This window comes from Choloepus didactylus, chromosome 1, assembly GCF_015220235.1.
Source record: "Choloepus didactylus isolate mChoDid1 chromosome 1, mChoDid1.pri, whole genome shotgun sequence".
In the NCBI taxonomy this organism is placed as follows: Eukaryota; Metazoa; Chordata; class Mammalia; order Pilosa; family Megalonychidae; genus Choloepus; species Choloepus didactylus.
This window is the reverse complement of record NC_051307.1, coordinates 154,842,795-154,855,773: the sequence shown is the minus strand read 5'-3', so window position 1 is coordinate 154,855,773 and position 12,979 is coordinate 154,842,795. Positions and strand designations below refer to the sequence as shown.

Here is a 12,979-nt window from a genome sequence, read left to right as displayed (position 1 = left end):
CCAGAGAGAGCACTGGTTGCCGTTTGACAGAAGCTCTTCCAGAAATTTTCCATGCACATCCTAAAATAGATATAATTTTAATAGGCTCAGAATCATTTTATGTATATTGTCCTGTGATTTGCTTCCCTTAACAATATATTTTATTAACTTCTTTCCTTTAACAATATGTCTTGGAAGTATTTCCCATTAACTTGCTTCCCTTTACAGTTATGTCTTGGAGATATTTCCATGTTGATAAATAGAGGTCTCTTTTTTTTTAGCCACTGTATAATATTTCATGGTATGGATGTGATATATTTTTAAATTCTCATTTAAAATACATGAAATTGAAACTTGAAGCCAAGATACTAAAACAGGACTGCAAGGCTTTGGGGTTACATTGAACAATGCAGGCAAATCAGCAATCGTGTGTGTTGCTTTTCTAGCCCAACTGAGCAGTTGACCCTTTTTCAGTGTAGCTGCAGGTATTTATTTGAGTGGAGTATTCATTCTGAATTTACTTTTGAACAGAATTAAAAAAATTTAATCTCACATTGCTCTTAAGCCCTAATTGAGGATCTTTGTAACTACAGCAGAAGTAGACTTTCTGAAAGATTCGAGTGATTCCCTTTTCTTGAACTCATAAAGACTGATGCAGGAGCGACAGGGATGTATCTTGCTGTTTCTCCCTGGATTGTCAGAAAGTCTTCTGAATGGATTGAGCAGCCTTTGCAGGTGTGTGTACCATAGTGCGTTCAAACACAGCCACAGGTAAAAAGCAGAAAACACATGAGATTTGCTTTGCCGCTCTGGCTTTAAAAGTGGCTAGCACGGAGCTGTGGCCCAGATGTGGTTAGCCCAAGGCCACCGTCCTCAATGTTTGGACTGTACCCCTGTGTTAGGTATAATCCTAATGGCCTAATTCCAGTGGTCAGCTCAGAAAAGTAATAATTAAAGGTTTCTGCTTAAGAGGAGCCAGCTGATTCACCAGAGTGGCTGGTCAGGGCTCCCTGGACACTGAAGCAGGACTGCCAGCTGACACTGACCTTGGAGGAGAAGGTACCCCTCAGAGGCCAGCAAGGCTCCTCCCAGAGCTGCTGAGCCCCTCAGCAAAGGGATGGCCTGAGGCCTGCTTCCGGGAAATTCTTGTCAGTAGTCAAAAGTACTGCTTCTTTCCAGGGGTTCCACAAGCATTTCTCTATTAATCTTCACAACCCTCTGAGGAAGGTGCTATTACCCCTAATACAAATGAGGAGACAGGCTCAGGGAAGGGGGGGTTGGGATTGACTTTTCTAAGAGAAGAGTCAGAGCTCAGAGTCTAACCCAAGTTTGTGTAACAACAGTGAACTTTTTGAGAGTGTGTACAGTGTGAGATACCATGGAAAAGTCTTTGCCTGCACTATTTCTTTAATCTTCACAGTAGCCCTACAAGATTACCATATGGTGACTAATACAGCCTATTGTTTACAACACATCCCAATTTTACAAAGAAAGTGGGGGAAAAAGTTAAGGGCTTTTCATCATAAATTGAAAGTGATTCTAAAAAAGGCATTATAGGGGAAAATCTTAGAATTTTTTCATGGAAACACAATATACTAGATACAGAATCCAAAGAAAATCATGAGTTTTGAATATGAACTAAATATATTCCACTGACCCTGAAAAAATATATGTATATTCACAGAGCCAAAAGATATGTATTGTATCACTGAGTGCTAAAAGATAGTGGAGTAACAGCAATTATAAATTTAAACGTAAGTGGTTAGGGGAATATTCGAACTCTGCTTCTGACCAGTTGTGGCTTGCTATCTTTGTTAAGAAAACTACTTAAATCAAGTAACACTAATTTTTGCAATCATGATATATCATCCTCAGCCACTAGGGAGCAGCATAAGTACACTTTTCAGTCTTCTGGAACCAATCTTCCTGTGTAGAGGAGGTAGGGTAGTTTGGGGATGTGTTTTAATAGGGTGACCAGTTATCCAGTTCCCTTGGGACTGAAGAACTTCCCAGGACATAGGGCTCTCAGTGCTAAAACTGGGTAAGTCTCAGGCAAATTAGGACAAGTTGAGAGATGCATGAAGTACTACCATCATCCCACTTTACAGAAAAGATAAAGCATGATGGAGTAACTTGTCTGAGGTTTCACACAGCTGGCAGGTATACAGGAGAGCCAGGACTGAAAGCTGTGTCTGTCTAACTCCAAAGACCATATTCTCAAGCAGGATACCATAATCATCTCCAAATCCTTTAGGACAGCATTTGGCTACATGCAGCAGAAACCTGATTACAGAGTCTTAGGCAAATAAAACCTATCATTTACTCCAGGAGCTTATGGAGATAGGCAGTGGCTCCACGATGTCATCAGAAACTCAGGATCCTATTTACATCGCACTGGCCAGAATGGGGTTGCTTGACCAAACTCCATTGCCAAGCAGTCTAGGGAAGGAATATTTTCATCGGTCACACTGCTTTCCCAAACAAAATCAGGTTCCTCTTAATAAGGAAGAAGAGAAACTAGCAGTGACCTGCTAAGCCACCCCATTAGAGTTGGAAGGTGCAGGGATGCTGCACCACCCATATCTCCTGGCTTCAGGACTTCTTTCCCCACTTGCTGGGAGTGTGCTGGTAGCAGTGCTCAGCAGTCAGCCTTTTCAGGGAGTTGCCCTAATGAAGAGCATTTGCCCAAGGACATGCCTGCTTCCCAGGATAGTCACATCTAGTCACTGGTCAGGGCAGGTATTTAAAAGGCCTGGGAGCAACTCTGAAGGACCACCCCAGCTTCAGTGCTCTCCTTGGGCTCAGCCAAGGCCTTGTGATGGCACCACAGCCCATCTGCTCCCTCTGACCCATCCTTCTTCCTTCCTTTCCTCCAGTATTGCCCCTGAGAGCACTTCCCAATAAACCTCCCACATACAGATCTGAGTCCGCTTCCTGCAAACTGAAGATAAACAGAAGACAAGCAAATCCTAGGGACAGAGAGGTCTCTGCAAGACAGGGCAGAAAAGCTGGAGACATTTGTTTGAAAAGGATAATGTATATGTTGACAAAAAATTTCTCATTCTATCACTGCCTTCAAAATACTTTCTATTTTATTGTGGTAACTAAGTATGCTAACCTGAATCAATGGGAGAAATTGGATTCTAGACAGTCTGAAGCTAATTACAGAGTGCTGTTAAACCAAGAGCTAGCATTTGTTAAGCACATACCATGGTCTCAACACCTGGCTAAGCACTCACCGACATGGTCTCTATATCTCGCATTATAAGTAGCCATTTAAAAGAGGCATTCATTATACAAATTTACAGGTAAGGAAACTGAGGCTCAGAGGTAGAAATCTGCCCAAGATCACAAAATGAGTAGTAAGTTGGGGAGCCACGACTGGAATGTGTATCATCCAAGACTACAAAGCTTTTCCAGGTCCCTCTGACATACCACTTCCTCTACCCCATTACTCCATTACCCCCGGGTAAGTGAATACATAAAACTTGAAAGTTGGGCTGGAGCTAAGAGTTTATTTAGTTCAAGGGAATGATCCCCCTCTTCCGTCTCTGGTATGGACATTCAGGTTTCTAGCTCTTTTATTTCTCTTTTCCCATTTTTTTTTCTAATGCAATATTTCCAAGAAAGTGGATTGTCTTGTAACAGGTTGTATTAGCCTGGGTTCCCCTAAAAGCAGAGACTGCAACAAAAGTGTGGGTAGTTTGCTAGGGAATGTGGTCCCAGCACGCAGGAGTGAGGGATGGGGGTGGTGGTCAAAAAGAGCAGGAGGGAAAGCCAATGTGAGGATGCATATTGAGTTGACTTTTGCTGTGGGCAACTAGTTGCCTCATCCTGCAGCACCTCCCTAGGAGCCTTATTAAATGCATTTCAGAACTGTTCACCTGGGGGATGCAAGGAGGAATCACTTATTCATTGGCTCCCATCCACAGCTATCTTCTTTGCCCTTCTGGGTTGCACATGCATGAGTGCTGGTGGGTTACCCTGGCACCTTGGCATCAGAAAAGCCCTTGGGCAGGAAGCAAGAGAAGGAAGATGCTTCAGATTAAAGCCTGCACAGACCTGGTTGCCACAACCAGGAAAAGACATGAGGCTAAAGAGGACTGGAAGTGGTGCACAAATGCATTTGATATGCAGAATTGTCACACTCCTGGTAGCAGGAATTTTAATAAGAGCCCACACTCATTGAGCACTTTAATATGCCAGGCTGTACTCTGTGCTTTATATGCATAATTTTCACAGCATCCTCACAGCAACCCTTTTATTTAGAAATTATTGTCATCATCATCATTATTATTATCCCCATTTTACAGATGGGGAAAGAAGTTGTGAGGTCCCTTGTCACGGCCTCACAGCTGGGCAGTGGCAGAAGTGGAAATCAAACCAGCCTCACTCCTAAGCCCTTGCTCACAATCACTATACTTTTATATTGAATATTTCTCACAGTGTCTCACACATAGGGTGTGTATGATGGCTTGGAATAAAAAACACATGCTAAATCTCTCCTACTACATATAGCTTGTACCTTTATGGCAGGGCCAATCACATCATGTCCCTCGTTAAAAACCCAACCTTGGCCCTCCAATGCCTTCTAGATAAAACCCAAACTCTCTGAGGTGCCCCATGAGGTCTTTCGTGGTCTGACCCCCACTTACCTCTCCAGCTTTATTACTTAGAATAAGTACAAGGTTGAAGGAGCTGCAGATGGATTGCAGTCATCGACGCATTTCCTGCATGCCTGCGAAAGAGAAAAGGGGGTCTTAGTGTCACCACATGGGATGTCAGGTTTGCAGGGTCTCGAGGGGGCAGTCCTGTCCAGAGCCCCCAGCAAACCTCAGAACTTAGCATCTCCCATCCTTCACCCTTCTCTCCCTCATCTCGCCACTATGGTCTGGAGTGTGATATCTCAGATAGGAAAGGAGCTTTGGAACCGTACAGACTGAGTTCAAATCAGGGTTCTATTCCACTTCTTCACTGTGGGAACTTGGGCAAGATATCTAACCTCTAAGACTTCAACTTCTCATGTGTTAAACAGGGATGATATCTCACATGTGAGAGTGGACATAAAGCTCCAGGTACATGGGGCATCTCTAAATGGCAGCAGTCATTTTTGCCCTCCACCTCAGTACTCTTTATCATTATTACTCTGAGTCACTAAAAAACAGTTGTATACAGAATATGCCCCTTCCCACTTTTTTATGTCAGGAAGCACACCTGGAGGCAGACGACCATCTCTAGACATGACTGGGCCTGTGCACTTCTCTTTGGGGTCGAAAAGAATTCAAATTTACTGATCCCACTTTTTGTGGCCAACACCCTGTTTAATACCTCATATAAATATCTCAATTATTCCCCAAAGGAAAGGAAGCTCATTTCTTGTCCCTTTCCCTACGTTTCCTTCATTATCTTTCAGTCTAACCTCAATCCTTCCTGCTTTAGTTAGAGCTGCTGTTCATCTGAGGAGAATCTGCCAACCATTGAGTTCAGCAGAGGAATAGGAGTTTGGAGGCATTATGCCACTGGTTTGGCTCTTCCTTGGCCCCTAGAGAAGGTGAAGGAAAAGCAGGCCAGAGCATGCCATGCACCCCAGCTGAAAAGACACCCTGTCCTCTGTGCCCCAGTTTCAAAGAGCTGCTCCCCTTCTTGCTCCTGGGGCAGACAGGTGAGGCAGTCCTCCCTCCGTCCCCCACCACTGCCCAGTGCCGTGGCTGATAAGCCCCTGGCAACATTGCCCAGGGAGGGCAAGTCCTTCTGTTGGACAGCTAGCTGGCTGGTTTCCTCCCAGCTTGCCAAGCATGTCTCAGTCAGTTAGGCACCCCCACGGTAAGACATCCTCTGTGCCAGTTTAGATATATTATATCCCCCACAAAAACCATGTTCCTTAATGCAATCTTGTGGGGGCCAATTTATTAATCTTTTGATTAGGTTGTTTCCATGGAGATGTGACTCACCCAACTGTAGGTGAGACATTTTGATTACATATTTCCATGGAGGTATAGATCCCGCCCACTCAGGGTGGGTCTTGATTAGTTCACTGGAGTATTTAAGAGAGAAGCTAAGATCCGACACAGACCCAGATGCTTAATGATGCTTAGAGATGCTTGGAGATGCCGACAGAAGGACGTTTGGAGATGCTAAGCTAAGAGATGAAGCCCAGAGTTTGCCCCACAGAAGCTAAGAGAGGATCCCCAGACGCTTAGAGAGAAATGTCCTGGGTGAAAAAAGCAAGGGCACAGAGGAGCTGAGAGAGAGGAGCTAAGATAGACACCCAGAGGCATTTTGAAGAAAGCCACTTTGAAACACAACCTGGGAGCAAAGGACCAGCAGACACCAGCCACGTGCCTCCCCAGCTGACAGTGGTGTTCCGGACACTATCAGCTGTTCTTCAGTGAAGGTATCATTTTGTTGATGCCTTAGTTTGGACACTTAGGACTGTAAATTTGTAACCAAATAAATCCCCTTTATAAAAGCCAATCCATTTCTGGTATTTTGCATAACGGCAGCATTAGCAAACCAGAACATCCTCCAAGGTGCCTCTTCATCTTTCCCTGGTCACCAGACTTCCTAGCTACTGAAGCTCCCTCTGGTGGCCCAGGAGTCGTCAGCTCTTCACTTCACAAGCAAACACTGTCTTCAAGCTGTAGCAAGTAGAGACACATTGAGATCCGTTGTATCCAGAAGGGCCTGTTTGTCCCACTGATGTACCAGCTATTTAGCATTCTCAACAACTGGCTCCCTGCTTGACAGACTGGGCATTAAACTGACCTGACTGACAGACCCTGATGGACTGCTGTCTAATTGGAAAATTAATCCTGAGTAACTGGCTGGTTGGCTGATTACATTTCTATACACGTATCATTTCATTGACCTACTGGCTTGCTAACTGACAGACTAACGCTTAATAACTAAACAAGTGACTTCCCGGCTGACTTTGCAATTACCCAGCTGAATGCCTGACCACCCAGCAGAGGGCCTGCCATGCCTGACAGGCTGGCTCCATGAGAAGGGTGACAGATGGATGAGAGGGGAGGCTGTCCCTTCCTCATGTCCTGACTCTTCTAGGGGTTCAGGGCCCTACTCTTCTCCCCTCTGGAGCCCACTTGCAGGCTGCAGAGAGGACAACCAGCAAACTAACCTTGTGATCCACCTCTAGGGGGTTCTTAACCCAGCGGTCCAAAGATGGTTTCAATTTTGTTTTCAAAATAGTATAGGTCAAGTTATGTGTTTATCTGGGAAGAGGGTTCAGAGCTTTCAATGGATTCTCAAGGGTCCAACACACACCAAATATGTTTAGAACTGCTGCTCTGGGAAGACCCTCAGCAAAGCCCTTACCTGAATTCAAGCCCCATTTCTCTCTCTCTCCCATCAGGCCAGGGTGGCAGGAAGGTGACGATGAAGAGTGAGAGCCACAGTGGAGGTGGAGGTAGTATGGAGAAAGGACTGGGGCTGAGCTAGCGGTGAGGTTTCCAGAGAGAGGCCCAAGGAAATTAACCTACCTCCTCCCTGCCTGGAGGCCATACGTAGCCCAAGATGGCAGAGGAACTCTGGGCAGAGGCTCTTTGAGATGAGATGAAGGATACATTGATCAGAGCTTTTGTTGTTTGGGGCAGGGAGTGTGTGTATAACCAAGAATTAACAAATAACTATGATTCCTGAGTCATTATATAGATGCTTTTCTTACTTTCTCATATATTGCAAAATGACCAAAGGGAAATGCCTGAGATTGCTGAACTGTGGCCCAGCTGCCTTGATCTTTGATAATGATTGTATAACTATAAAGCCTTTATCTTGCAATTGTAAAAACCTTGTGACTGGCCCTCATTTGTACCCCCAATCCTGTTTTTCAACTTTAGAGTCTTATGATCACAAAAGACAGCCCCTAATGTTTATTAATGAAGGAACTTGAGTCAGCCCAGGACTAACCCACCGCAATTCCTAAACTATCTTGCTAGATGAAGCTGGATCTAACCAAAATTGGCCTGCCAATTTTGACACATGCAGTAAAATCAAGCCCAACATTGTATTAAGACCATTTTCTTATTAAGCATTTAACCAATCTATGCATGCTCAATAATTAGGTCACCTCTAATTAAATCATCTGAGCCATTGTGCTCATTATCCTAAAACCTGCCCTTCTTTTGATACTACGAAACTATCAGAGTTACTGAAGTTTAAGGACACAGATTTTAGGCCCATAGGCCATCTGATCTGCGTCACAGTTAGCAATAAACTTTTTCTCTCTTTGAAACCCCTCTGTCTCAGGAATTGGTCATTTGAGCACATAGGGCAGAGAACTCACCACTTTTTCTTTCTTTCTTTCTTTTTCTTTTTTTTTTTTAGGAAACTGAGGCTCAGAAGGCTGAGTCATTTGTCCAAGGTCACAGAGCTCATAAGTGGCGATGGTTCATTTTTGAACATAGGTCCATGTGAATCCAAAGCTTGTACTCTTAACTGCCATGATAAACTGCTTCCTTATTTAATAAAAAGAGCTGAGAGCCAGCATTTACTAGGCCCTTGTTAAATGCCGGGTACTGGGCTAAGTGTATATGTGAGATAGGTTTTATGTGTTTTCTTTTTGTTTGTTTGTTTGTTTTTGTTTTTTGAGAACCCACTATTTTTGAAGTGCCATGTGCAAATAATGTGATCATAAATAGCTGTGTGGCTGTGTGTATTTACACACCAGTATATGCACAAGGTATAACTGAGAGTTATATGTGCATGTGCATGATTGTCTTTTGGGTCAGTGTCTGCATCTGAATGGTTTTGTGAATGGATTTGTAAATGTATCACAGAGATGGACCTCTCAAGTCTTTTTTGAATTGAGACAGAATAAGAGTGTCACCAGGTGAGTATCTGCAAACACCATTGTGGCCCAATCAGATATCTGGGAATTGACAACTCCTCCCTCTTCCTGAACCCTCATCCACTCAATACCCAGTGCCAGCCCCAACGTCCACTCCCATCACCTCTCCCTGGACTACTGCTAGATCCCCAATGCTTTCCCATCATGACCCCTCCTAACTGCAGCCACAGTAACCTTAATAAAATGAAGTTAGCAACTGCTCTAAATACATACATACATAAAAATGAAGTTAGGGTCTTAGCGCACTTTCGCCTGAAACCAACAGCCCCATCTCCTCAGCCTGACTCGAGTGCCCTTTGAAGTTCGTGGCCCTGCTAACTGAAGACTCTGGACCCTTGATGGCTTTGGATTCTCGCCGTCAACCTGGTCCTCTCCCCTGTCCCAAAGCTTCGTCCTCCCATCCCCTACTGCGCCGTCCCTACGTCCCCCATCTCGGTGATTATCACACGCTGCCGTATATGCCAGACCGCGAGAGAACCTAAGCTCGTCTGTCATATTCCATCCCGGGACTCCACCCTACGGGACGTGGAGCAGAAGCTACCGCAAGCTCAGAGGCGGGCTATCCACAGGTGCCCACATCTCCTTCGCGCGCCGCGGAGCAATAGAAGCCGAGACTGTGGGAACAGGAACGGAAAAGTGAGTGCGCAAAGACAATAGTCACTACGACCTTTCTAGGACTACATTTCCCAGAAAGCTCCGCGGAGTGGGTCCCCTCCCCGGATCTGCGCTCTTTTTTCGAAAGAGGAAGATCGGGCAAACTTGGCAGGCAAGATTTCTGAAGGTTTAGAACGGTATGAGGTTTCGTGGAGTGTCTACCTCCAGGGGTCGTTCGTGAGTCAGAATATCTGGGACTTTGAAGGGAAGGAAGCCTGGCCACAGCCCTTCAGCGCTTCGCTTTGCTGTTTTTCTGTTCACTCTGCCCGCGTACGACCCAGCCTACCTCAGCCTTCCACCTCCTCTCCTGCTCTCGGCTTTGTCGGCCCGCGCGCTAGTACATCCTCTCTGCCCATCCCCGGACGTCTTTAGGGGAGTAGAGGCCTGTGGCCGGATGGCTCCAGGCTGCCCCTTATTCCCAACCCTGTGCTGCCTGTCTTCTGCTGGGAAGAAGTGAATACATTGGCGCCAAGGGAAGGCCTAACACGCAGGGCCCCCACATGTGGGTCCCACAGCCCATCTGTTACTTCAGGGGCTGCTGCAGGAAGCGAAGCTGTGGACAGTAGCGGGTACGGGGAGATCTGTGATTCCTGCCCTGCCGCCTCCTGTCCCAAGATTTCCTGCCTATGGCCCCAGCACCATGGTTATATCTGGCCCTTCTAGCTCATGCCCTCAAATGCCTATCTATCTTCAGGAGGACAGCAACCTCTTTCCTCCGACCTTACATTCCCAGTCTCCTCCATCAAGCCCCAGCAATGCCTGCTTGTCCCCCACTGCCTGCCACTCAAAGCACCTGGCAGGAAATGGGAGTAATTTACGGGATTGAGATAGAAAATCTGAACATTTAGAGGGAAAGAGGATAATGGAAGGGAAGGAGTAAAGTATGGGAACTGCAGGACATGTGAGGGACAGAAAGTTACTGGGACAAAATGGGAGGAGTGGGATGCAGGGGTGAGGGAGTAAGTATTTTTCAAAAGGAAGAAATAATGTATCTATAATTAGGCAGATGAAGAACACATTTTCCATATCTAAGTTTCTTTCTCAATGAGAGACATAAATAATAATTTAGTTTTGTTCTAAACCTTTTAAGTGAAGTGCACATTTCTCCAACTGCTCCTAGGAAGCTACAACTACTGATATCTCACATTGTTCTACAAGATGGATACATGAAGATGGATACCTGAAGTACAGACATCCTAGAGGTAGCCGGCACTTTTGCCTCCCAATAATACTACTTCTAATTCTATGTTACTCCATCTTGCCATATTTCCCAGTGCAGCTTTTTCAAAGTGAAGTGCATCCCTCAGGAATTCTACAAGTTCAAAACTATTTTCATAATAATACTAATATGTTACTTGACTTTTTCACTGTATTGACATTTACAGGAATGGAACCAAAAAAAAAAAAAAAAAGTCCCATTTAAGTCTACTGGCACATTGGCATGAATCACAGCAGCGGCACCAAACTATATTAGTCATCATCGTATTCTTTACAAATTTACTTATGGGGTGGGAGGGGGTGAGGGAAGCCAGTTTCACTTAAGAATGTTGTTAATGAAGCAGTAAGATTATTAATTTTGTTCAATTTTGCACCTTGATTACATGTCCTTTTAATATTCTGTGTGGCAAAATGGGAAGTATGCATAATGCATGTCTATTTCATACCAAGGTTCGGTGTTTGTCTTGAGAAGAAACAATTCTGTGGTTGTGTTGCTAGCGAACTAGACTATTTTTTCCCCCAAACACTGCTTTTCATGAACAACTGACAAAGTCTGGTTATTTGGACTTGGGTATTTGGCAAACATTTTCTCAAAAATGAACAAAGTGAACTTGTCACTTCAAGAAAAACAACTTATATCATTTATTCTAGTGATAGTATTTGGGCTTTCAAGCAAAAATTAGAATTTTGGAAAACTTGTATATGGCACCATGACCAAAACAGCTTCCCAATACTTAAAAGATTTTTCTGATGGGCTCAGTGGTGATATTAGCAAGTGTCATTTCCTTGTATTGAAGAATGAAATGTCAACATTTGGAAGACATGCATAACTCAGTGCATTTGATATCTATTATTGCATAATAAATTGCCCCACAACGTAGTAGCTTAAAACAACAAACCTTTATTATCTCACGGTTTCTCTGGGTCAAGAATTTGGGAGCAGTTTATCCAGGTGGTCTCACTTATGGTCTCTCCTGAGGTTGTGCTCAAGATAACTTCTGAGACTGCAGTCATCTGAAGGCTTAACTGGAACTGGAGGATCTGCTTGCATGATGGCTCACTCACATGGCTATTGGCAGAAGGCCTCAGTTACTCACCACCTCTCAATTGGGCTTTACTTGAGATGTCTCACAGCATTGCAGCTGGCTTCCCCAGAGCAAGCAATCTAAGAAAAAGAGAGAAGATAGACACCTCAATGTCTCTTATGACCTATCCTCAGAAGTCACACTCTGTAATTTCCACCACATTTTTTCCAGTAGAGCAAGTCCCTATTACAGCCCACACTCACGGAGAGGGGAGTAAAGTTCCATTTCTGAAAGGGAGGCATACTAAAGAATATGTGAACATATTTTAATATCACTACACTCAATGAAACAATATTTTCCAAATGACCAATGCATGATGTTAAAAACCATGATGCATGGGTAAAAGATGTATGCAAATCTCAAGATAAACCAGTGGATTTTTAATGTAATAGTACAAAAAGTTCATTGAACAATTCCATATTGCTACTAATCTTTAAGAAGCTACCAACACCAGTGTTCATGGCAGCATTATTCACAAGAACCATAAAGTGGAAGCAACCCAAATGTCCATCAAAGTGGATAAAATAAAATGTGGTATATGCCTGTAATAGAATATTATTGAGCCTTAAAAAGGAATGAAGTTCTGACACATGCTACTACTACATGGGTGAACCTTGAAGACATCACATTGAGAGAAATAAGTCAGACACGAAGAGACAGGTTTGGTACAATTCCACTTATATGGAATAGCTAGAATATGCATATTCATAGCAACAGAAAGTAGACTACAGGTTACCATGGGCAGGGGGGACCAGGGCTATCAAATCAAGGTTGCTGGGCTTCTCCTGCCCCTCCTCTTAACGTAACTTTCTTAGAAATTCATAAATCAAGTAGTAAATTTAGAGAATTAAAAAATCCAATTGACAAGCTTGAGTGGACACTGAACAAAATCTGGACTTTCCTAGCATGGAAGAAGTGGAAATGGCTATTGGATAGGCACAAAAATGTCTGTTACAAAAAGTGTGTGTGTATATATATATACATACACACACATATATATATTTAAAATTTTTTCACAATTAAATATATTGCTGTGCAATTAAAAAAGAAAAGAAAGGTAATGAATAGGAGGGGAAAATGGACATATAAAACTAAAATGCAGTCACTTTGGATATTTGGATATGGTAGAAAAGAAGCAGGCCCATTTGCCGAAACCCAATTCACTGATTGACCAATCCAT

General features: G+C 43.8%; 1 protein-coding gene across 2 annotated transcripts in view; it reads left to right on the top strand.

Annotated features, from left to right (window-relative positions):
* The first annotated feature begins 10,616 nt into the window (after nt 1-10,616).
* Nucleotides 10,617-12,979, top strand: part of ZBTB38 (zinc finger and BTB domain containing 38) — a 153,726-nt gene continuing 151,363 nt past the window's right edge. For both annotated transcript variants that reach the window (XM_037843744.1, XM_037843729.1), the window contains exon 1: nt 10,617-10,698. The gene's annotated coding sequence lies outside the window, so the exon portion shown is untranslated. The remainder of the gene's footprint in view (nt 10,699-12,979) is intronic.